This window comes from Taudactylus pleione, unplaced genomic scaffold, assembly GCF_031769625.1.
Source record: "Taudactylus pleione unplaced genomic scaffold, aTauple2 ptg000010l, whole genome shotgun sequence".
NCBI classification, from domain to species: domain Eukaryota; kingdom Metazoa; phylum Chordata; class Amphibia; order Anura; family Myobatrachidae; genus Taudactylus; species Taudactylus pleione.
In genome coordinates this window covers 8238637-8261178 of record NW_028284413.1, presented here as the reverse complement: position 1 = coordinate 8261178, position 22542 = coordinate 8238637, and the positions used below count along the sequence as shown (strand labels likewise).

Here is a 22542-nt window from a genome sequence, read left to right as displayed (position 1 = left end):
TATCGTGCAGGTGAAAAAGTTTCGCTTTGGCGAATCCCAGACCGCCTACCTAGCGGGGCATACACGCGAAACTTCATCGCCGAAGCGAAGATTAGGCGAAAGGTAGCAATATGTGGATTCAACCTAAAGCGTGCCCCATGTTGGCTCAAGGGAAATCCCTGCAACATGGACTGGAGGTAGTAGTCAGTCTCTGTACAAAGGGAGGGAGAGGGAGAGAGAGACACTACTGTGAACACTGTGTGAACTACCAGGGAGGGAGAATTAGCTGTTTCTCCTCATGTACCTGCCTCGTAACAGTTAGAGTGGAGCAGCAAGGTGTACGTTATACCTGCAGGCACAACCGCATGGTAATAGCACACAGCATGCACTTTGTATAATGCGACCACATAACATATACATTCATATATACACATTATAGTAGTAAAGCAAAATACTAGTCCTGTCTGATGCTTGTCAAGCCGCAGGAACTTAGGGGGTCATTCAGACCCACTCGCGAGCGGCAGTACGTTCGCAAGTGGGTCAATGTTCCCCACTGCGCATGCGCACGACGGAGGGAGACCCGGCGAGCGAAGGACTTTCCTTCGCTCGGAGTCTCGCATCAAAGGGGGTGTGCTGTCGATGTTGATTGACAGCACGCCCCCTTTTGTGGGCGTGCCGGGGGCGTGCCTGCCAGACGGAGGCGTTCCTATGGGAACGCCTACCGTCTGAAGCCGGCCCCACTGACATCACTAGTGATGTCAGTGGGAGTGATTTTGGCTCTGATAGAGCCAAAATCACTCCTGGCCTTGCGGTTGAGAAACCAGACCACAGGGTTTCACTCGTAAGTCTGATGGTCGCGATGGTCAAGACCATCGCGACCATCTTGTTGGACGCTCGTATATGCTGTGGGTGGTGATCCACAGCTATACGAGCGTCCAGGAGGACGCTCCATTTTAATGGAGGTGGGCCCTGATTCAGAGCGAGCGCTCTGGTCAGAGCGTCCGGCTCTGAATCAGGGCCTTACTGCATAAATATGGCAGAGTGCAATACCAATTCTCACAAATACATATTTTATATAAATGTGACAAACCCTCAGTGTTCACATCACCCTCCGCTAACAGTACTGAGCATGTGGTACGTTTTAGCTGCGGAGAATAATCATGTTTGCTCTCAGACATGATGAGTGTAAATGATGTGTACTGTATGTGATGCTCCACACAGAAAAACACTTTTCATTTGAACTGTGAGGCAAGAAGCACCCTGCAGCACCGCACCGTAAGCGTTAGCATTTAGTCACATACAATGCAGAAATAAATCACCTACACTACAAGCACTATGATCGACTACGCAGACACAGAGCCTGGTAGGAAACAGTGCTGCATACACTGATCTCAGTGGAGGAGAGGTATGCGGGGGACTCGGACCGCGATTCCCCCTGTATCAGAATCCAGCAGCGTTCGCCACTCTTAGAAAATGGCCGCCGAGGAGCTGATAGGAGACAGGCCCGGAGGAGGAACGCTGCCACAGCCCGCCAGACCGCTGTGGAAAGGCACTGTGCAGCGGGGGAGGTGGCGCCTGTGAGACAGGGAAAGCACGCACCCCTCGCATGCTATTAACCCCTGGGAAGCTGGAGCATTTTCCATACTGCTGTAGCCCGCTGTCCCTGGTGGTCTAGTGGAAGCGGAGGATCAATACCTTGCTCTACGCACAGCCTGATCCCTTGGAGCCCCCCTGCCTAGGGACAAATAAGACTGTGAATTGGCGGTTACCCACCGCGGATTCCCGCTGCTTACCTGAATCCCCGTGAATCTGGCCAGTGTCTGGAATACCGGGGTCCCCGCTAGCTGAGACCCTGGTACCCGCCAACATCCCCGGATCAGTACCGGCATTCTGGCCCGGCGGGGTGAAGGAGTGGCAGCATGGACCTCTATTTAGCTTGTCCATGCAGCCCGATCATTTAATCGCAGCAAAAGCTGCTGGAAGAAACTGAAGAGGTGATCCGACTCCGAGCCGGGCACCTACAAAACTGATTTGCCTTGGCTTGGGGGCGAGGTATAGGAGAGGGACCCAAGTGCATCCTGGGAGGCTGAAAAATGAACTCTGAGGTGCCCGATGTCTGCCGTCATCGCCTATACCCCAAGTTATCCTGTGGATACCCTATGGACCCTGAAGTAGAAAAAATAATATAGTGAACTACTTCCTAGTAAAACCACATACAGGTTTGTAATATTACAGTTTTTACATGACTTTGAACCTATCATTTTGAAGTTCAAAGTCCATAAAACACCAGGATGGTGTGACCACTCCCTGGGATGCAAGTTCTGTCTGCTGTCGTAATCGGCCTTCCAATTGTCTTAGCCTGGGATGAACACTGCGGCAAGACTCTGAATATTCCACTGTGCATTATCCAGCCTGTCTCTCTCATGAATTTAGCTCCTTTGGTGCCTCCCTGATGTTTCAGATACACTTCTGCTGTAGCATTAAGTGATCTTTCACCACTTATCCCATCAAGAGGGCCTGAGCCGCCTTTAGAGCTTTAAAAACAGACAGAAGTAAATAAAACACCTATTGGGGATGCTCTCCTTTGCAGACCAGCTGCCCAGGAAATCTGGACTGGAGATCAACAGTCCACTATCCCCACCCCAGTCACCAACCAGTGAATGTACCCTGCTGCCCAGACACTGTTATATACACACACAGGAGAACACCCCCTTCTCCCCTAACATGAACATGCTGCAGTGTAAAATGGAGGAAGCTCCCCTGAGCCAACACCCAGTAACACAACCTTCAGCTGAGTAAAACCCAGCTCAAGTTCTTGGGGGAGGAGCTTTTATGGCAGGCAATCTCATGGGAAGTGTGCCAAAAGAAAAAGTGGTGGACAGGATAGGACCTCCCATTTGGTTCAGCAATGCAGGTCAGCACCAATGGCTCAATACTCTGCATTGGCCCCAGTCTAGAGAGGACACAGCGCCTTTAATACGGTTTCTCACTTTTGTAACAGCCATCTCCGGAGCAGGACCGGGGGCCCCTTGTCTGATGGCAAGGGAGTCTATCTACGGAGAGGATCCCATACTGCTTAGGGCACCGCCTCAGCCTCCATGCGTCCCCAGCAGCCGCAGAGATGCTGATCTTGCTGAAAATAAAAACAATTAATGACTGGATACCTAAAAATGTTTTAAAATAACTAGGCTGCACATCACAGCATTTGAGATAGTGTCCACCTCAATCGGGCATTCACAAACACTGGATTCACTGGAAGCCAATTGGGGTAGTGGGAGAGAGGAGTCTAACTTAAAGCCAAGAATTGAAAGTACCCAGAAAAAAAAAAACAACAGTTAAACCACTATAAATTGATTCTTTGAAAACAGTATAATTCAGTTAAAAAAAATTAGCTGCAAGACTTTCAACAGGCTTTTAGCTCCCGGGTTAAGTGCCAGGAGCTATTCAATTATATCCTGCGGTAAGCCCCGCGGCTAACACACGTTAAGTCATAGATTCAAAGTTAAGTGCCCGAAGCTATGCAGTTACAGTGTGTAGTAAGACCGCGGTAAGCCCAGAGGATGCACTTAATGTGGGAGGGTGCGGACAGAAATATGCATTAAGTGCACCATCGGGGTTTAACGCAGTAAGTATTTGATTAGCTCCAGGGTCTTAACCCGGGAGCTTAAAACTTGCGGTAAGTCCAGCACCTAATTGTAGAGCAAGCCGAAAAATGGTTGCAATTCACTTTATGATGGATTTAAATCTCTACCTTCTACTTTGTCATAGTTTTTGTTGTAGTAACAGAAGTTGTCAGCCAGCTCTTGTCTCACTACAGCTTCTTCCAAAAAACTGTCCACAGATTCCTTGAACTTGCTGCGATACTTCTGCACCTAAAGAATTGCTTGCTGCACTGACAGCTGGCCTGAGAAAGAGTAGGAGAAATATTAGTTTGCAAAGTCTTTCAGCATGGAAACTATAGGACATGGTATGCAATATCTGTATATAGGAAGAAGGGTTTAGAAACCTATTAGATATATGCACTAGCTATAAAATTGAGAATGCAGATAAAAGTTTGTCACAACAGTGGCTATGACAATTCTGCACTTCATTGTATTAATGACTCACCAAAGTGAAACCATGGAGAGAGGTTGCTGAGTGCCCTCTGGTTCGGGTTGTTCCGGTCTGCGTTAAAAAACTTCAGCGGTCCTGATATAAAGGTCTGGAGCATATTCATTCCTGCCTTTGCCCCCGGTTTTGCCCATTCTACTTCTAGAACTGTACGATCCACTTCCAGACTGGAGTAGCATTGATCCCAATCTATAGGCTGACCAAAAACACTACAGCAGATCAGTATGAATGTAGTAGTTTATTTACACTTTTTTCAAACTACTCCGATTCCTACTGTTAACGGGGCCACTTAACACAACATACTTTAGATAAAATAGCTATTAATAACATTCACAAATATGTAAAAACAGGATTTTGGTACTTACCGTTAAATCCATTTCTCCGATTCCACAGGGGACACTGGAGCTTCATGACAGTGGGGTATAGACGGTGGGTTGAGTTGAGCCTGGCACTTTAAAAATCTACGAGTGTGACTGGCTCCTCCCCCTCTATGCCCCATCAGCCCCAGTTTTAAAGAACTGAGCCCGAGAGGAGACGGAGAACAGACTGAAGAACAGAGAAGGAGAACAGGAAAAGAAACAATCCAACATACTGACACACTGCAAGATCACAGCAGGCTGCAGGGATAAACAGTCACACAACGAAAACAGACCAAACTGCAACAGAACAGAAGCAGAACAAGTAACTGAGAACAGGCAAGAAGCACTGGGTGGGCGTCCAGTGTCCCCTGTGGAATTGGAGAAACGGATTTAACGGTAAGTACCAAAATCCTGTTTTCTCCTTCATCCAATAGGGGACACTGGAGCTTCATGACAGTGGGGACGTCCCAAAGCTACCCTCCTGGGGGGGAGAGTGCTGAACGCTCTGCAAGACACTACGACCAAAATTTTAAGCAGAAGCCGCAAAAGTGTCAAATCTGTAGAAACGTACAAAAGTATGAACCGAAGACCACGTCGCTGCCCTACAAAGCTATGAAGCTGAGACACCTCTACGTGCCGCCCAAGAAGTACCCACAGAGCATGTAGAATGCGCAGAAATGGATACCGGCGGTGGTCGAGCAGAAGCAACATATGCCTGACGAATAGTCAGACGAATCCACCTGGCCGAAGTTTGCTTAGACGCAGGCCAGCCACGCCGATTAGCATCATAAAGGACGAGCAGAGCCTCTGATTTACGTAGCCCCTCAGTACGGGACACATAAATGCGAAGTGCCCGAACCACATCCAAGGAGTGAGAATCCCCAGAAGAGTCCGACAACGCTGGCACTACAATTGGCTGATTCAGATGAAAACCCGAGACCACCTTGGGCAAAAAGGAAGGGCGGGTATGAAGTTCCGCCCGATCTTCGTGAAAAATCAAGTAAGGGGAACGGCAGGACAAGGCTCCATGTTCAGACACTCGTCTGGCCGAAGCCAGGGCCAATAAAAGGATCATCTTCCAAGTCAAATACTTTAATTCCACCTCCTGCAAAGGCTCAAAGGTGGATGACTAAAGAAAAGATAAAACAAGATTCAGGTCCCAAGGAGCCGTGGGTGGCACAAAGGGGGGCTGAATTCTAAGTACCCCTTGAAAAAAGGTCTGAAACTCCGGATTCAGAGCTAGGCGACGCTGGAAAAAAATAGAAAGAGCAGAAATCTGCACTTTAAGCGATCCCAAGCGTAAGCCCACATCAAGGCCCTTTTGAAGAAAAAGAAGAAGACGTGGTAAATGAAAAGAGGAAGTGGAGGATCCACGACCTTCACACCAGGAGATATAAGCCCTCCAAATGCGATGATAATGCGCTGATGTTACCGGTTTTCTAGCCCTAAGCATGGTAGGAATGACCGACCTAGGAACACCATGGCTTCTTAGGATGGCGGTCTCAATAGCCACGCCATTAAACAAAGCCGCCGTAAATCCGGGTACACACATGGACCCTGTTGTAGAAGGTCCGATCGTAGCGGAAGAGGCCAAGGTTCGTCTGCCAGAAGGAATAATAGATCGGAGTACAAAACCCGACGAGGCCAATCCGGAGCCACTAGGATGACGGTGGATGACTCTCGTTTGATCTGCTTGAGAATCTGAGGGAGGAGCAGAAACGGTGGGAACAGGTACACAAGGCTGTACGGCCAAGGGATCAGTAAGGCATCCGCTCCCACCGCTGCCGGATCCATGGTCCTGGAGCAGTAAAGGGGTAGTTGATGATTCATCCGAGATGGCATCAGGTCTATCTGTGGTTTCCCCCATCTGCAAACCAGTTGATGAAAGACCTCGGGATGAAGGGACCACTCCCCGGGATGAAGATCCTGACGACTGAGGTAGTCTGCTTCCCAGTTGTCGACTCCCGGAATAAACACTGTGGAAATGACCTCTACGTGTCTTTCTGCCCACAGAAGGATGTGACTGGCTTCTCTCATTGCCAGATGACTGCGGGTTCCTCCTTGGTGATTTATGTATGCCACTGCCGTGGCGTTGTCGGATTGAATCCGATACGGAAGTCCTCGTAACAGAGGAGCAGCCTGTATCAAAGCTCTGTAGACTGCCCGCAGTTCGAGAACATTGATTTATAAGAGGGACTCCTGCTGTGACCAAAGCCCCTGTAAGTAATTGTCCAGAAAGACCGCTCCCCATCCGCAGAGGCTGGCATCCGTGGTGACCAAGGTCCAATTCCAAATTCCGAATCGCCAACCCGCTAACAGATGCTCCGTCCGAAGCCACCAGAGCAAGGATATGCGGGTCCGGGGAGACAGACGCAGCAGCCAATGCATCTGTAGGTGGGACCCGGACCATTGAGACAGAAGATCCAGTTGAAAAATTCTGGAGTGAAATCTGCCGAATTGGATGGCCTCGAAGGAAGCCACCATTTTTCCCAGGAGACGGATGCAAAGATGCACAGATACTTTCCTGGGTCTGAGCACCAGACAAACCAGCTCCTGTATGGCTATGGCCTTGTCCCTTGGCAAGAATATACGAAGCAGAACAGTGTCTAGAATCATTCCTAGGAACTGAAGTCTCTGGGACGGCATCAACTGAGACTTCTGGAAGTTCACAATCCATCCGTGTTGAATGAGAATCTGATGTGTAAGGGACACTTGGTGTAAAAGGACTTCTGCTGTCGGAGCCTTGATGAGTAAATCGTCTAGGTACGGAACTATCGTCACCCCCCGAGAGCGCAAGTGAGACACCATGATGGCCATCACCTTGGTGAATACCCTGGGAGCTGATGAGAGACCGAATGGCAGGGCCTGAAACTGGTAATGAGCTTCCCTGATGGCAAATCTGAGGAAAGCCTGGGGAGGAACCCAAATTGGGACATGCAGATAGGCGTCCTTAATATCTATCGACACCAGAAACTCTCCTGCCTCTAGTCCCGCAATGACAGAATGGAGAGACTCCATCTTGAACCTGTGAAATGAAAGATACTGGTTCAAGGATTTCAGATTCAGAATGGGTCTGACTGACCCATCCGGTTTCGGAAACACAAAAAGGTTTGAGTAAAACCCCTGTTGTCTTTGTGCAGTGGGAACCACCACAAGAACCTCGGCCAGCAAAAGTTTCTCGATCGCTTGACGCAAAATTAGTTGCCTCAAGGGATCGACGGGCAAACCTGTTGTAAAATAACGCCCAGGAGGAGTGAAAGCGAACTCGATCTTGTATCCCTGAGATACCAGATTCCGAACCCAAGTGTCTGGAGAAGTCCGTCACCAAACCTCCGAGAAACGCTGGAGACGAGCCCCCACCTTTGGATTTCCGAGATGGGATGGGAGCCCATCATGCCACAGGCTTGTCTGCTGGCTTGGGATCTGGACGGCGGGCATTATTTGCTTGACATCCTCTAGCACGGCCTCCCCGCCCCGCTGAAGACAAACCTCGCGCTCGTCCCTGAAATCTTCAGATGCTCGAAAGGAACGAAAGGAAGGTCCCCTAAACGAGCGACGCGGAGGAGGTGCTGATGAAGGTAGAAAAGTACTCTTACCTCCAGTGGCCAGCGAGATCCACTTGTCCAGCTCTGGACCAAATAAAATATCGCCTGTGAAAGGAAGAGCTTCCACTGCTCTTTTTGACTCAGCATCCGCTTGCCAGGCACGAAGCCAAAGTGCCCGGCGAGCAGAGACCGCCGAAGCAGAAGTCCTAGCGCCTACCTGGCCGATATCTCTGGAGGCATCTCCTAAGTATACTGCAGACTCCTGAATATGTTCTGCCAAGGTAATCAGATCTGCCCACGGAGTGTTGGATCTAAGACCCTCAGTCAATTGTTCCGCCCATTTTTCCACAGCCTTGTTGACCCAAGATCCTACCAAGGCCAGCCGGAGAAGTGCACCCGCGGCCGTATAAATGGATTTCAAAGTGGTTTCTAATCTCCGCTCTGAGGTTTCCTTCAATGTAGTAGCTCCTGGAACAAGTAACGTGGTCTTCTTTGACAACCGAGAAACCGAAGAATCCACAGGTGGCTGGGTCTCCCACCTCTTCCTATTTTCCACAGGAAATGGGTAAAGAGAGAAAAAACGCTTAGGAATCTGGAATTTACGGTCCGGATTCTGCCAGGCTGCCGTCATCTGTTCGTCCAACTGGAGAGAATGTGACAGCCATCTTCTGTGACCTGGCAAATAAGGAGTCTTCTAACGATTCTGGAGCTTCCTGGCCAGAAATCTTAAGAACTTCCCTTACTGCTAGGATGAGTGCATCAATACCTTGCATTGCCTCAGGTTCTTGTGAGTAAGTCTCTACGTCTGATTCGTCCAGCATCTCCCCTTCCTCCTGAGACGAGTGATCCGCTGCCGAATCCTCATCCGACTGGAGAACCGCCGGAAGAGCCCTCTTCTTAGATGAGCGACTTACCGTAGCTTCAGGAGCTTTAGACGCAGAACCCATCACCTGAGCAAGGCTATTCACCGAGCGGACTAAATTCTGAGCCCATGCTGGTTCTGTTGCTAGGAAAGAAGGGTGAGATGTGCTAGGTAGATCTCTGGCAGCCTCCCGTTCCCTACGGGAAGCGGCTACTTCAGAAGAAAGATCCGCCATGACCCCTGCCAAACTATTTAAGAAGGAGGGAGTGACAGACTGCATGTTAGCACTCTCTGCTTCACACGTCTCGCACAGGGAAGACCCTTCGGAGCGAGCATGGGTAAATTTCTTCCTGCACTTAGTGCAGGCAAACAGCTTTTGTGAAGCAGCTTTTTCTGTCCTGGATGTCATCATGTACTCACAGACAGACACCACATACAACTCAGGAATGCAGAAGAGTATAGGGAGAAGCAGAATTTCAATAATAATACTACTCAAGTATGGGAGCAGACAGAGCAATAAGGGAGGAGCAGAATTTCAATAATAATGCTACTCAAATTGCAGGCAAAGCATTATAGGAGGAGCAGATTTCAATAATAATAATAATGCAGCTCAGTAACAGGGGCAGACAGTGCAATATAAGGGAGGAGCAGATCGTTAATAATGCTACTCAATAGAACCAGAAGGTAGTTAAAACTACCCTCTGTAATTACAGACCCCCTGTAGAAGCTGTCAGATTCCTCCTCTCCCCCTCTGTTCAGTGCCTTCAGGGAGCCCAATGTAGTAGCTCCTCTAGCTCTCTGAGGCGCCACTCCCGTTCAGAGCGCGCCAAACTAGCCCAGGCAGTGAAGGAGGAAGAGGAGGAGGGACCTATAAGCTCCTCCTCCTGCTGGCCGCCACTATTGTATGCGCGCGGCATACACTCCGCTCATGTGTCCCTCCCGCGCTGACAGCGGGGGCCACCGGCACGACCACCACCAGTGATAAACGTGCCAGTGCCTTTTACACAAGCACCAGCACGCAGAGGTAGGACCGCCGCTCCGAGCGCGCCTACCTAACAGCCAGCGCCGGTGTTCTTCCGCAACACCAGCGTGGCACTGGCAGCCGTGCGCTGTTACCAGACCCAGCAGATTATTTACACCTCTCCTGCTAGTCAGGAGAGGTGTGCTACTTACCGGGCTGCTGCGGCCAGAGCGCTGGGCAGTGAGGGGAGAGCGGGGACCCGGACATAAGCCAGTGTTAGCTGTGGCGGGCCCCGCTGAGTCTGATGACTCCTTAACTGCCTAAAGCAGCCTCCCCTCCATAGGGTGACCGGACACAGGCTGCAGTAGCCGTGTGGTCCCCTCTCTGGCGGCTCCCACGATGCAGGCAGACTGTCACAGCAAACAGTCTGCCTGTCCTCTTGCTTGATTTTTTTTCTTTTACAAATTTTAATTTAAGGGCTGGAGACAGCCCCTGTGCACCGGCTCTACTCGGGCACATTCTAAAAACTGGGGCTGATGGGGCATAGAGGGGGAGGAGCCAGTCACACTCGTAGATTTTTAAAGTGCCAGGCTCAACTCAACCCACCGTCTATACCCCACTGTCATGAAGCTCCAGTGTCCCCTAGTGGATGAAGGAGAAAAGTACCCTTATGTGGAAAAACTATTCAATGGCTATACTCGTATATTCATTGTGCAGTTTACTGCAAGTAATTCTTCTTAGCAACCAGATATTATAAATGGAGGTGTAAAAAACTTAGGGCCTGATTCAGACCCACTCGCAAGCGGCTGTCCGCTCGCAAGTGGGTCGATGTTGTGCACTGCGCATGCGCATGACGGCGGGAGCTCCGTCGTGCGCATGTGCCAGACGCGACGAGCAAAGGACTTTCCTTCGCTCGTTGTGTCTGATCAAAGGGGGCGTGCTGTCAATGTTGATTGACAGCACGCCCCCTTTGGTGGGCGTGCCTCCCTGACGGGGGCGTTCCCAAGGGAACGCCTACCGTCAGAAGCCGGCCCACTGACATCACTAGTGATGTCAGTGGGAGTGATTTTGGCTCTGATAGAGCCAAAATCACTCCGGGCCTTGCGGTTGAAGACCTCAACCGCAGGCTCCGGCTCGCAGTGGCGATGGTCGCGATGGTCAAGACCATCGCGGCCATCAAACTGCACGCTCGTATAGGCTGTGGGTGGTGACCCACAGCTATACGAGCGTCCAGGAGGACGCTCCATAATTATGGAGGGCGGCCCTCATTCAGAGCGTGCGCTCTGCTCAGAGCGTACGGCTCTGAATGAGGGCCTTAGTTCCATTAGTGGCCTGTCTTCGGCACCAATATCCTTACTTTACCAATTTAGAAATCACTAGCTGTTGCCCGTGATTTCACCCACGATGAAATCGCTTCTGCCAACATTTTATTTATTTGAGGTGTTCTAGTTGTATTGCTTTGCACAGGGGCCCTGTCGCAGGAGTGGCCCACGTGACCAGCAGCACTATATAGATTGGCAGCAGCAGACCCTTCACCCACCGCTCATACCAATATCACTGTGTGCCTTGTGCACAGACTGCCTATCCTATTCAAGTTAACACAGGTGTGCTAGTCCCCAAGTGCCATTTGGAGGATTTTGGAGTTACTTTAGGCTAGTTGGCTCTCAGTTTAGATATATTAATGTATGCATTATTATCATGTAGCCTCACAGTATGCAATTATATGACCCAAAGTGGGTGCTATTATCATGTAGCATTAGGGACCACCAGAACGCAGAAGACTTCACGTGGCCTGGTCTCTTAAACATATCTTTGCACAAATATGCAAACTGAGATCTCTGTTATTATCAAGTAGTAATTAAATCTCATTGCTGGTCATTTGCAGAGTGCTGGGGGAACATTTTTCCTTTAATTTGTCAGTAAGACAGTTTGGCAGTGAATCTGAATTAATTGACTTCATAGTCTGTCACTATATTTCAGAACTTTTTATTGTAAGCGACATATGATTAGAAACCTAGGCCCTGATTCAGACCCACTCGCAAGCGGCTGTCCACTCGCAAGTGGGTCGATGTTGTGCACTGCGCATGCGCACGACGGCGGGAGCTCCGTCGTGCGCATGCGCCAGACGCGATGAGCGTAGGAAAGTCCTTCGCTCGTTGTGTCTGATCAAAGGGGGCGTGCTGTCGATGTTGATTGACAGCACGCCCCCTTTGGTGGGCGTGCCGGGGGCGTGCCTCCCTGACGGGGGCGTTCCCAAGGGAACGCCTCCCGTCAGAAGCCGGCCCACTGACATCACTAGTGATGTCAGTGGGAGTGATTTTGGCTCTGATAGAGCCAAAATCACTCCGGGCCTTGCGGTTAAAAACCTCAACCGCAGGCTCCGGCACGCAGTTTCGATGGTCGCGATGGTCAAGACCATCGCGGCCATCAAACTGCACGCTTGTATAGGCTGTGGGTGGTGACCCACAGCTATACGAGCGTCCAGAGGGACGCTCCATAGTTATGGAGGACGGCCCTCATTCAGAGCGTGCGCTCTGCTCAGAGCGTACGGCTCTGAATGAGGGCCCTTGCTCTCAATGCAGTACAGGTAAGTAATGTGCAGGGTATGCTACAGGCAAGAGTGGGAATGTGTTAGAGGTGAGAGAGGGCGGGGATGCGTTAGTGCAGTGGTTCTCAAGCTCGGTCCTCAGGACCCCACACAGGTCACGTTTTCAGAGGTCACCTAGCAGGTGCACAGGTGTATTCATTACTCACTGACATTTTAAAAGATCCACAGGTGGAGATAATTATTTCACTTGGAATTCTGTGAGGAGCCATAGAAAACATGCATTGTTTGGGGTCCTGAGGACATGGCACGACACACACATGTAATGTGGAAACTTTTAGCACGTCAATTACTTGATTTGTAACCATGGCAGTTACTTTGTTACCTCTGACAAATGGACATAGATACCAACCTCTGCTATCAGTTTGGAGCTGAATGGATGTTTAATTACGGGAGGGAATTCAGTAAGGAACGAGGACAGTTGGTCATGAATTTTCCTCCGGATTGTTCGAGCTCCATACTCCTGTTTGTTGGAGGCAATACTGCAGGGTACAATATTATGGGCATCCACCTGAAAATAGGAATGACGTGTTAAAGGATGTAGCTGCAATACACAAAACCTAACTACAAGCTTCTGTATCCATCTTCTAGACTCCATGTAAGACTTTTCACACAAACAAAACTTCCATTGGATGAATTATTTCTCTTGATACTGTATTCGCACCACTAGTATTTTTTTTACATCATAGGATTTGGGAACTGTAACCACCGATCAACACAAAATATTGGAATGAGGCCACAGCTTTGATTGGGCCACACAGAGGGGTCTAGTTACTAAGCAGTGTTAGGAGACAGAGTGAAAAGTTATAAGTCTGTGATAAGGTGCCAGCCAATCAGCTCCCAACTGTCATCTCGCAGGCTGTGTTTGAAAAATGACAGTTGGGAGCTGATTGGCTGGCACCTTATCACAGACTTATCACTTTTCACTCTGTCTCATAACACTGCTTAGTAACTAGATCCCGAAGTAACTGTAACATGGATTTAGTTGTGTGTTTTGGGTCTCTTACAGACTGCAGCAAGTTATTTTCCAAGACTTATTTATCTTTTTCTGTCCTTTTTGACAATTCTCCATTCTCTAAAGCAGAGAGGGAAACCCGTATTATGCTTCCACCACCTTATTTCTGTAGATGTGTAGAATTAGGCTTGTGCCAAACAGTATGTACAGTTGTGTTCTCATACACCTAGCCTCAATACGCCTATCAGCACGAGATGCCTGGCTCGACTGAGAAGCTCCAAGAGGTGTAGCGTACTTTTATTTTATATTTTGCGTCTTATTTGCATTACAGACCCAGCTAAACACCAAAGTGTACTAGAGACACTGACTGTGGCTTTAACTACACAGAAATTTCAAGTTTAAAACATGTACAAAGTCACAGATGAAGCACAACAAACCTTGTGAGAAAAAGCCATGTCCGCTGTATAGTAGCACTTTGTATACAGATTCAGACTCATTCGCACACAGTTGTACAAATGTCGCACATCAAATTGATCGGTGCAATCTGACAAAGTAGTTTTGTTGCTTACGGTTGTATTATTTGTGCGCATAAGGCTCACAGTGTACGAGAACGCATCTGTAGCTTTCCGGCCAAAAAGCTACACCTTGGTCTCATCAGACCATAGAATCTTGCTCCACATTCTATGTAGCAAATTTTAGGTTGAATTTCTGATTAGATTTCTGAAACAATTATTTTCTTTTTACCACCCTCCTATAATACACAGATATTGGGGTCTCATGAGAATTTCTGTCATAAAGAATAGCTTGGAATTATCCAAGTATACTGAAGATGTCAGTTCAGGAGAAGCTTTGCTGCACCAGGATACTTCCACTAGAAACCAATTCATTGACTGTTACAGTGAAGAAATGAACAAGAGTTTAAAGAAGTTTAGACCCAGTGATCGCGCCAAGCGGCAAGATATATGGGTCCCAGGGACCCGCTACTTATAAAAATTGGGGTCCTACTTGACCATTTCTGGGTCCCATCATAAATGTATGCTTTAGAGCTCCGCATATGCCCCTGAGACCTCCCGACATGCCACCACACTTTCTCACATACCCCTAGAATGCCCATTTGACTGCAGTACCCATTGACATTAATGGGGACTGCAGTCTGCTGCAGTAGTTAACCTCTGCATGAGATTTCTGTGATATCTTCTGCATTAGACTGTTCTTACATAGCAGTGATACATAAAATTATGCAGAAACTATAGTTTCTGCATAATTTTTAAAAAAAACGTGAACAGGAGTAGGAGGTGGGGAGTCGGGAACAGGAGAATTTGGGGAGTCAGATTATAGGTGAGGGAAACTGGGGACAGGAGGAGTAGGCAGGAACAAAAGAAGGGACTGGGATGTGGAGGGTAGCTAGGGATAAAAGGAGTAGGCAGGGAAGTGAGAAGTCCGGGTGCCACCGGGTATTGGAGGTGGAGGGGTAGGCAGGGACAGGAGTAAGGGTTAATTTTATTTCCCCTTCATCCAAAGGACCTGGATGTGATGTGGAGTGAGGGCAAAGGTGCAGTTCTCAGGCCCCACAACGCTGATATGTTGTCTCAGCTGGAGTATCTGGCCGCCAATAGTAGAAATTTGTACCCTTGCAGGCTCACTTCGCTCGCTACAGTCTTCTATTCGGTTAAAGCTAGATCCCCTTCAGTTTCTGTACCCTGATGTCATCAGCTACTGTCCAACGTCATTCCCTACCATCCTAGTGGGCATAGAGGGGGAATATAATTTTGTGGCGAGCTTAGCGAGCCCGCGAGGAGACAAGTTTACTTTTTTGTGAACTGTGTGGGCAGGGAACCGCTCTTCTGACCTCACTGCACGTCACTTCCAGGTACAAGTACAGAACGGGAAATATACCTTTCCATTTCTATTCCCCCTTTATGCCACGTGGATAACGGATGATGTCAGCGTCCGTTCGGTGACGGGCATCTAGAAACTACCCAGGAGAAAAGATCTGGGTGCTACCAGGTATTAGAGGGGGAGAGGAGCTGCAGACAGGTGGAGGTGGAGGGGTAGGCAGGGACAAGAGAAGGACTGGATGCCACTGGGTATTATAGGGGGAGAGGAGCTGCAGACAGATGGAGGGGTAGGCTGGGACAAGAGAAGGGGCTGGATACCACTGGTTATTAGGGGGGAAGAGGAACTGCAGACAGATGGAGGGGTTGGCAGGGACAAGAGAAGGGCTGGGTGCCACTAGGTATTAGAAGGGGAGAGGAGCTGCAGACAGATGGAGGGGTAGGTTGGGACAAGAGAAGGAACTGGATGACACTGGGTATTATAGGGGGAGAGGAGCTGCAGACAGATGGAGGGGTAGGCTGGGATAAGAGAAGGGGCTGGATACCACTGGGTATTATAGGGGGAGAGGAGCTGCAGACAGATGGAGGGGTAGGCTGGGACAAGAGAAGGGCTGGGTGCCAGTGGGTATTAGAGGGGGAGAGGAGCTGTAGACAGATGGAGGGGTAGGCTGGGACAAGAGAAGGGGCTAGGTGCCACTGAGTATTAGAGGGGGAGAGGAGCTGCAGACAGATGGAGGGGTAGGCAGGGACAAGAGAAGGGCTCGGTGCCACTGGGTATTAGAGGGGAAGAGGAGGTGGGGATGAGGACTAAGCAGGGAAGGCAGGAAATAGAGGTTGAAAGCCGGGGACATCTGAGGCCAGGCGCGCTGCTGTACCTTACCAACACATTTACAGCGGGCGCCCGGCTGGCTATTGACAGACACTGACTGTCACTGAGGGAATGTCTCCAGAATGCAGGCAGGTGGGAGGGGGTGGGGCCTCGCATCTGCATGGCATGCACTCCTAGCCGGATAGCAGTGGACCAGCCAGCGGTACATTTTATTATTCATCCCCCCCACCCCCGGACCACACCAAGCCCACCCGCAGCGCTACCTGCTTTAGGGTGCCGGGTGTCATCTTCAAGCCGGGGGCCGGGCTGCGTCTTCTTCATGCCAGGGAGGGGAGGCGTCCCGCAGTGTTCTTCACGCCGGGAAGGGGAGGCGGCCCGCAGTGTTCTTCACGCCAGGGCAGTCCACTCAGAGTCACGCTGACTGCTGAGTGAGCTGCAGCATCTAGGGGCGTGTAAAGGCTGGCTCCACTTCCATTTTGATGTCTCCTCTGCAGCTGGGCCAGGGGAGACATCAATCATGTAACCAGGAGCCAGGGAGTGGCAGGCAGCGGAAAAAAGGAGTCCCCGATCCTCATTAGTGGGCAAAATACGCACTATAGCGTGTATTTGCGAACACTTAGACCGATGTAGGTCAGTGGTTCCCAAACTGGGTGCTGTGGCATTATCGAGTGCCATGGGGCACTTGCAGAGGTTTATAGCAAAAAGGAAATTGGGGACAGGATTTTACCACCGCACAGGTGTGACTACTACACAGAAGTTGAGAATAACTCATAGCCTTTCTAAATCCTATTTAGAAAGGCTATGTCCACAAATGTTCCTAAATGTAAACCAATTAATATTGTGATGGAGTTAGTGGTGGTGCGGCTCAGATATATACATGCTGACAACAGTACCAAAAAAAGAGATTGCATGATCTGCAAGACTATTATGGGGCACTCTTATAGCCTATATGAATATCGAAATAAAATATAACTTTTAATGTATCAAGAAAACAGATTAAAATGGACTTACAAAACAAAAACCAAACCAAATAAAAATATTTTTAAACAAAAATGTGTAAGGTGTACGGATAGGGCTGTGAGTGACTTACCCTCATGGTGCGGCCAAATATGAAAAAACATAGATAATATAAAATACACCCCAGAGAGTAAGATAACACACAATATGGCACTGGGTACAATGCAACCACGAGTACACACAAATACTAGCAGGGAAGCAAATTACTGGTCCTGTTTTATGCTTGGGTCAACTGCAGGGACCTGTTGCCTAAATACGGCACAGTGCAGCACACAACAGTATGTGACAGACCTCACAAATATAGTTTTTCATATATATATATATATATATATATATATATATAGAAGCAACAACTCCGGCACTCCTTCACGCAGTGTAACTTGGACAAACAGCCCACACCTTGCTCTGGTGCCTTCCTTATTAGGAGGACAGCACCCCCAATACACACTGTACAGAAAAATAGGCGGCACTCGGAGACTGGATAAGACTCGTGAAACCCTCAGCCGAGGTACTTTTAATCAATCATAAGTCGACGTTTCAGGGTCTTGCACCCCTTCCTCAGGACAGCAGGAAGGGGTGCAAGACCCCGAAACGTCGACTTATGATTGATTAAAAGGCCCTAGGCTGAGGGTTTCACGAGTCTTATCCAGTCTCCGAGTGCCGCCTATTTTTCTGTACAGTGTATATATATTAGGGATGTGCGCCGGACCATTTTTGCCGGATTTGGATTTGGTTCTAATTCGTCGTCCGTATTTGGATTTGCCAAACTGCGGTGACTGGCTTTGGATTTGGATTTGGATTTTTTGCCAAAATTGGCAAAAAAAGCTAAAATTACATAAATTGGGCTTTTTTTTCTTCCTAGAGTGTTATTTACCTCAATAACATTAATTTACAGTCAATTTAGACCACCTCACAGCTTAAATTATTGTTTTCACCATTATTGGCCAAAGTTTGCAGTGAGCTGACTGGTGACCAAGCGTCAGAGCAGCGGCGCAGTGGCACAGACACCACAGTTTAAAGCACATCTATGAAACTATGCCACACAGCAGTGGCAGAAATGAAAGGAAGTGCTAGATGGAATTGTCCTTGGGCCCTCCCACCCACCCTTTATGTTGGATCTTAAAAAGGACATGCACACTTTAACAAACGAAGCATTTCAGCGACAGGTACTGCCACTTTGTGGCTGAAGTGCTTGGTTTGTTTGGGCCCCCACAAAAAAATCTTCCAATCTACTAAAGGCAACAGGTCTACAGTGGCATGATGTCACCATCATTGCCATCCTCACCCTCATCAGGGTGTACATCATCCGATTCCTCACACAATATCAGTTCATCCCCGCTGGAACCACCATTACAGAAGTATCTGTACTGTGACGTGATGGGTGGGAAAGGTTTTCCTCGTGAAATTTCCAGTTCATTTTAATGAACATAATTTTTTCTACATTTTGTGGAAGTAGCCTCCTTCGTCATTCGCTCACAAGGTTCCCGGCTGTACTGAAAACTCTCTCCGAGTACACACTGGAGGGTGGGCAGCTTAAATAATGCAAAGCCAGTTTATACAAGGGTCTCCAAATTGCCTTTTTTTTCTTCCAATATTCAAAGGGACTCTGACATGTCTACATGTACGGTGTCCTGAAAATAATCCTCCACCATTCTTTGGATGGTAATCGTATTAGATGGAGTTGCGGTAGAGGTGTCACTGGTGTTGGGCAAATCTTTTAGACCCGACCAGATGTCAAAATGTTGACTTGACTTATCTGCATCACCACTGGGTCTTTTGGAAAAGGTGCATTTTTTTCTGGCTGCTGCTGGAGAAACCGAAGGAGGAGACGTCATCGTAGTGCCATGTGTCACTTCAGCTGCCAACTTGCTCACAAGGAGCGCTTTGGTTCTTTTAAGATCTGGGTCAGTTGTAAAGAAAGACACAGCATATGACTTGAACCTAGGATCAAGAATGGTTGCTAAAATATAATGATCAGATTTCAAGATCTTGGCCACCCGTGGATCCTGGCGAAGCGAACAAAGGACTTGATCTATCAGTCCAGCATACTTTGCGGAATCACTTTGTTTAATCTCATCCTTCAATTTCTCCAGCTGCTTTTCCAAAAGCGAAATCAGGGGAATCACCTTACCCAAAGTTAGCAGTGTCAGCACTCACTTCACAAGTGGCAACTTCAAATGGTTTGAGCACCTTGCACAAGACAGAAAGTATTCTCCACTGTGCTGGGGTAAGGTACATTCCCCCTCCTCTCCCAATGTCATGGCTTGTCGTATAGCTATGGATGGCTTTTTGCTGCTCCTCCATCCGCTGAAGCATATACAGGGTTGAGTTCCACCTCGTTATCACTTCTTGCTTCAGTTGATGGCAGGGCAAATTAAACTGCTCTTGCAGGTGCTGCAATCTCCTGCACGCTGTTGCTGAATGCCGAAAATGTCCCGAAATTTTTCAGGCCACAGACAGCATCTCCTGCACGCCCCTGTCGTTTTTTAAAAAACCCTGCACCACTAAGTTTATTGTGTGAGCAAAACAGGGGATGTGTTGGAATTCACCCAGCTGTAATGCTTTCACTATATTTGTAGCATTGTCAGAAATCACAAATCCTGAGGAGAGTCCAAGTGGGGTAAACCATGTTTCTATGACATCTCTTAGTTTTTCTAAGAGGTTGTCAGCGGTATGCCTCTTATTGAATCCGGTGATGCACAGAGATGCCTGCCTCTGAATGAGCTGGTGTTGTTTGTTAGATACTGCTGCTGCTGAAGGCGATTCACCCACCCAGTGGGCCGTCACAGTCATGTAATCTTTAGTTTGTCCACTACCGCTTGTCCACATATCTGTGGTTAAGTGGACAGTGGGTACAATAGCATTTTGCAGACCAATAATTAGGTTCTGTTTAACGTCCTGGTACAGCCGAGGAATGGCTTTTCGGGTAAACTTAAACCGAGATGGAATTTGGTACTGGGGACACATGACCTCAATAAGCTGTGTAAATCCCACTGCATTAATTGAGGATATTGGACGCAGATCTAATATTAGCATAGCTGTCATGGCGTCAGTGATCCGCTGTGCGACAGGGTGAGAGCTGTCATACTTGCTCCCCTTGCAAGAGATTCTTTAACAGTCAATTGTTTTTTTGGTATACTACTAGTAGTCTTCTTGGTCCACTTCTGGGATGAAGATCCACCAGCAGCAGCAGCAGGCCTAGCGCTCAAAGATTCAGTTTCTTCTGAGGTGTCCTGGAAATTGGAGGAGTCACCGTGACTTAGCACTAACAAATTGGATGTTGTACTACCACTGATCATTCCTGAGGATATTGAGGAGGAAGGTGTTGTCGGCGGAGATTGAAGGTGCTGGGATTTAGTAGAGAGAAGGCATTTAGCTAATGCTGGACTGCTTGTTGTTATTTTTTTTGCAGTAGTTTCTGTTATCAAACACCTGTCATGAGCTCGCTGCAGATGACGTAATAGCTTAGAGGTTCCTAGATGCTTAACGTCCCTACCTCTACTAACTGTGGTCTCACAGAGGCTACAAATGGCTTGACAAACGTTGTCAGGGTTTGGGTAAAAGTAATTCCACACAAAAGATGTGGATTTGTTGGTTCTATGCCCAGGCATGGCAATGGCCTTCTTATCTTGGCCAAGAGCTGCTTCCACTGGTGCCTGACTTATACAAATAATATCCTCATCCTCAACATCCTCATTAGTGCCAGTGTCAGCTGCACATATATTCCTCTCATCCTCTTGCAATTCCACTGTGGCATCCTCAATTTCTATGTCCTCGGCAATACTGCTCATCCCCACAACTACAGATGGAAAAGAAACTGTGGAGGGCGGCTTCTCTGAAAGGTCAGGCTTACACATAGAAATGCCACTCGAGGACCCACTTAGACTCTCCTCAGGGATTTCTGACATTTGTGTTTTAAAAAACACAGTTTGTTCTACTGCCTTATTGGTTTTACATTTTTTCACACTTCTATAGTCTGATTGAAAAGGTCTTTTATCATCACGAGAGGCACAAGATGCCTCACTGACAGTTGCAGAACCACCACTCAGAAATAAAGGGCAAATCCTGAGTCTTTCCTTGCCGCTACGTGTGGTGAATGGTATGTTGCCAATTTTCTGTTTCTCTGCAATAGTAGTATTCTTTAGAGGTTTTTTTTTTGTCTTTACCCCTGTGAAATCTACATTTTTTGATTTCAGGTTCCCTAAGTTTTTAAAGCCTCTATGCCCTTGAGCATCAGCTTTAGATGAAAGTGATGGACTTCCAGCCGCTGCAATGCTAGCATTTACATGTTGTTTCTGCTCTCCTCTCGGTTCATTCTCGTGATCCATATTACTTTATCACTATGAACTGGAGTCACGGAGCATGTATACACAAAGTGGGCTATGCCCTTTCACGGAGCTTGTATAATAGACACAGTGGGCTTATGCCCTGTCACGGAGCTTGTATACACTCAGTGGGCTATGCCCTGTCACGGAGCTTGTATAATAGACACAGTGGGCTATGCCCTGTCACGGAGCTTGTATAATACTCAGTGGGCTTATGCCCTGTCACGGAGCTTGTATAATAGACACAGTGGGCTTATGCCCTGTCACGGAGTTTGTATAATACTCAGTGGGCTTATGCCCTGTCACAGAGCTTGTATAATAGACACAGTGGGCTTATGCCCTGTCACGGAGCTTGTATAATAGACACAGTGGGCTTATGCCCTGTCACGGAGCTTGTATAATACACTCAGTGGGCTATGCCCTGTCACGGAGCTTGTATAATAGACACAGTGGGCTATGCCCTGTCACGGAGCTTGTATAATACTCAGTGGGCTTATGCCCTGTCACGGAGCTTGTATAATACACTCAGTGGGCTATGCCCTGTCATGGAGCTTGTATACACTCAGTGGGCTAAGCCCAGTCACGGAGCTTGTATAATAATACACTCAGTGGGCTATGCCCTGTCAGTTGTCACGGAGCTTGTATAATACAGTGAGTACACTACACATACACACAGTGGGCTTATTATGCCCAGTTACGGAGCACACACAAAGTGCTTATGCCCAGTAAAGTCACAGCGGCAAGAACACTGCCTACTCTAATCTATCTAACACTAGCAGACAGCGCACTACCTAACTACGCAGAGTCACACGCAAAATGGCGCCGACTGCCGGGCGCCGCGCCTTTTCATAGAGGCCGAACATCACCCGGCTCTCGCGAGAATCCGACGCCGGACGGGTGACGTTCGGCCTCGAGGTGGAATCCGAGTCAGGCGGGAACACCCGAACTTGCGTTCGGGTGGACTCGGATTCCACCTGTTCGGAGCTGTTCGGATTCCTCAGAATCCGAACCGCTCATCACTAATATATATATATATATATATATATATATATATATGGTTATGTATGAATCATCCTAACACCTGTATTAGGGCATGAAATAGAGAAAGGGTATAGCCATATGCTGACAGATAGAAAAAAAGAGACACAGACAGGCAGCGC

At 48.3% G+C, this 22542-nt stretch overlaps 1 pseudogene; it reads right to left on the bottom strand.

Moving 5' to 3' along the window:
• LOC148542669 (deoxyribodipyrimidine photo-lyase-like) overlaps positions 1–22542 on the bottom strand; it is a 48503-nt pseudogene that overhangs the window by 9127 nt on the left and 16834 nt on the right.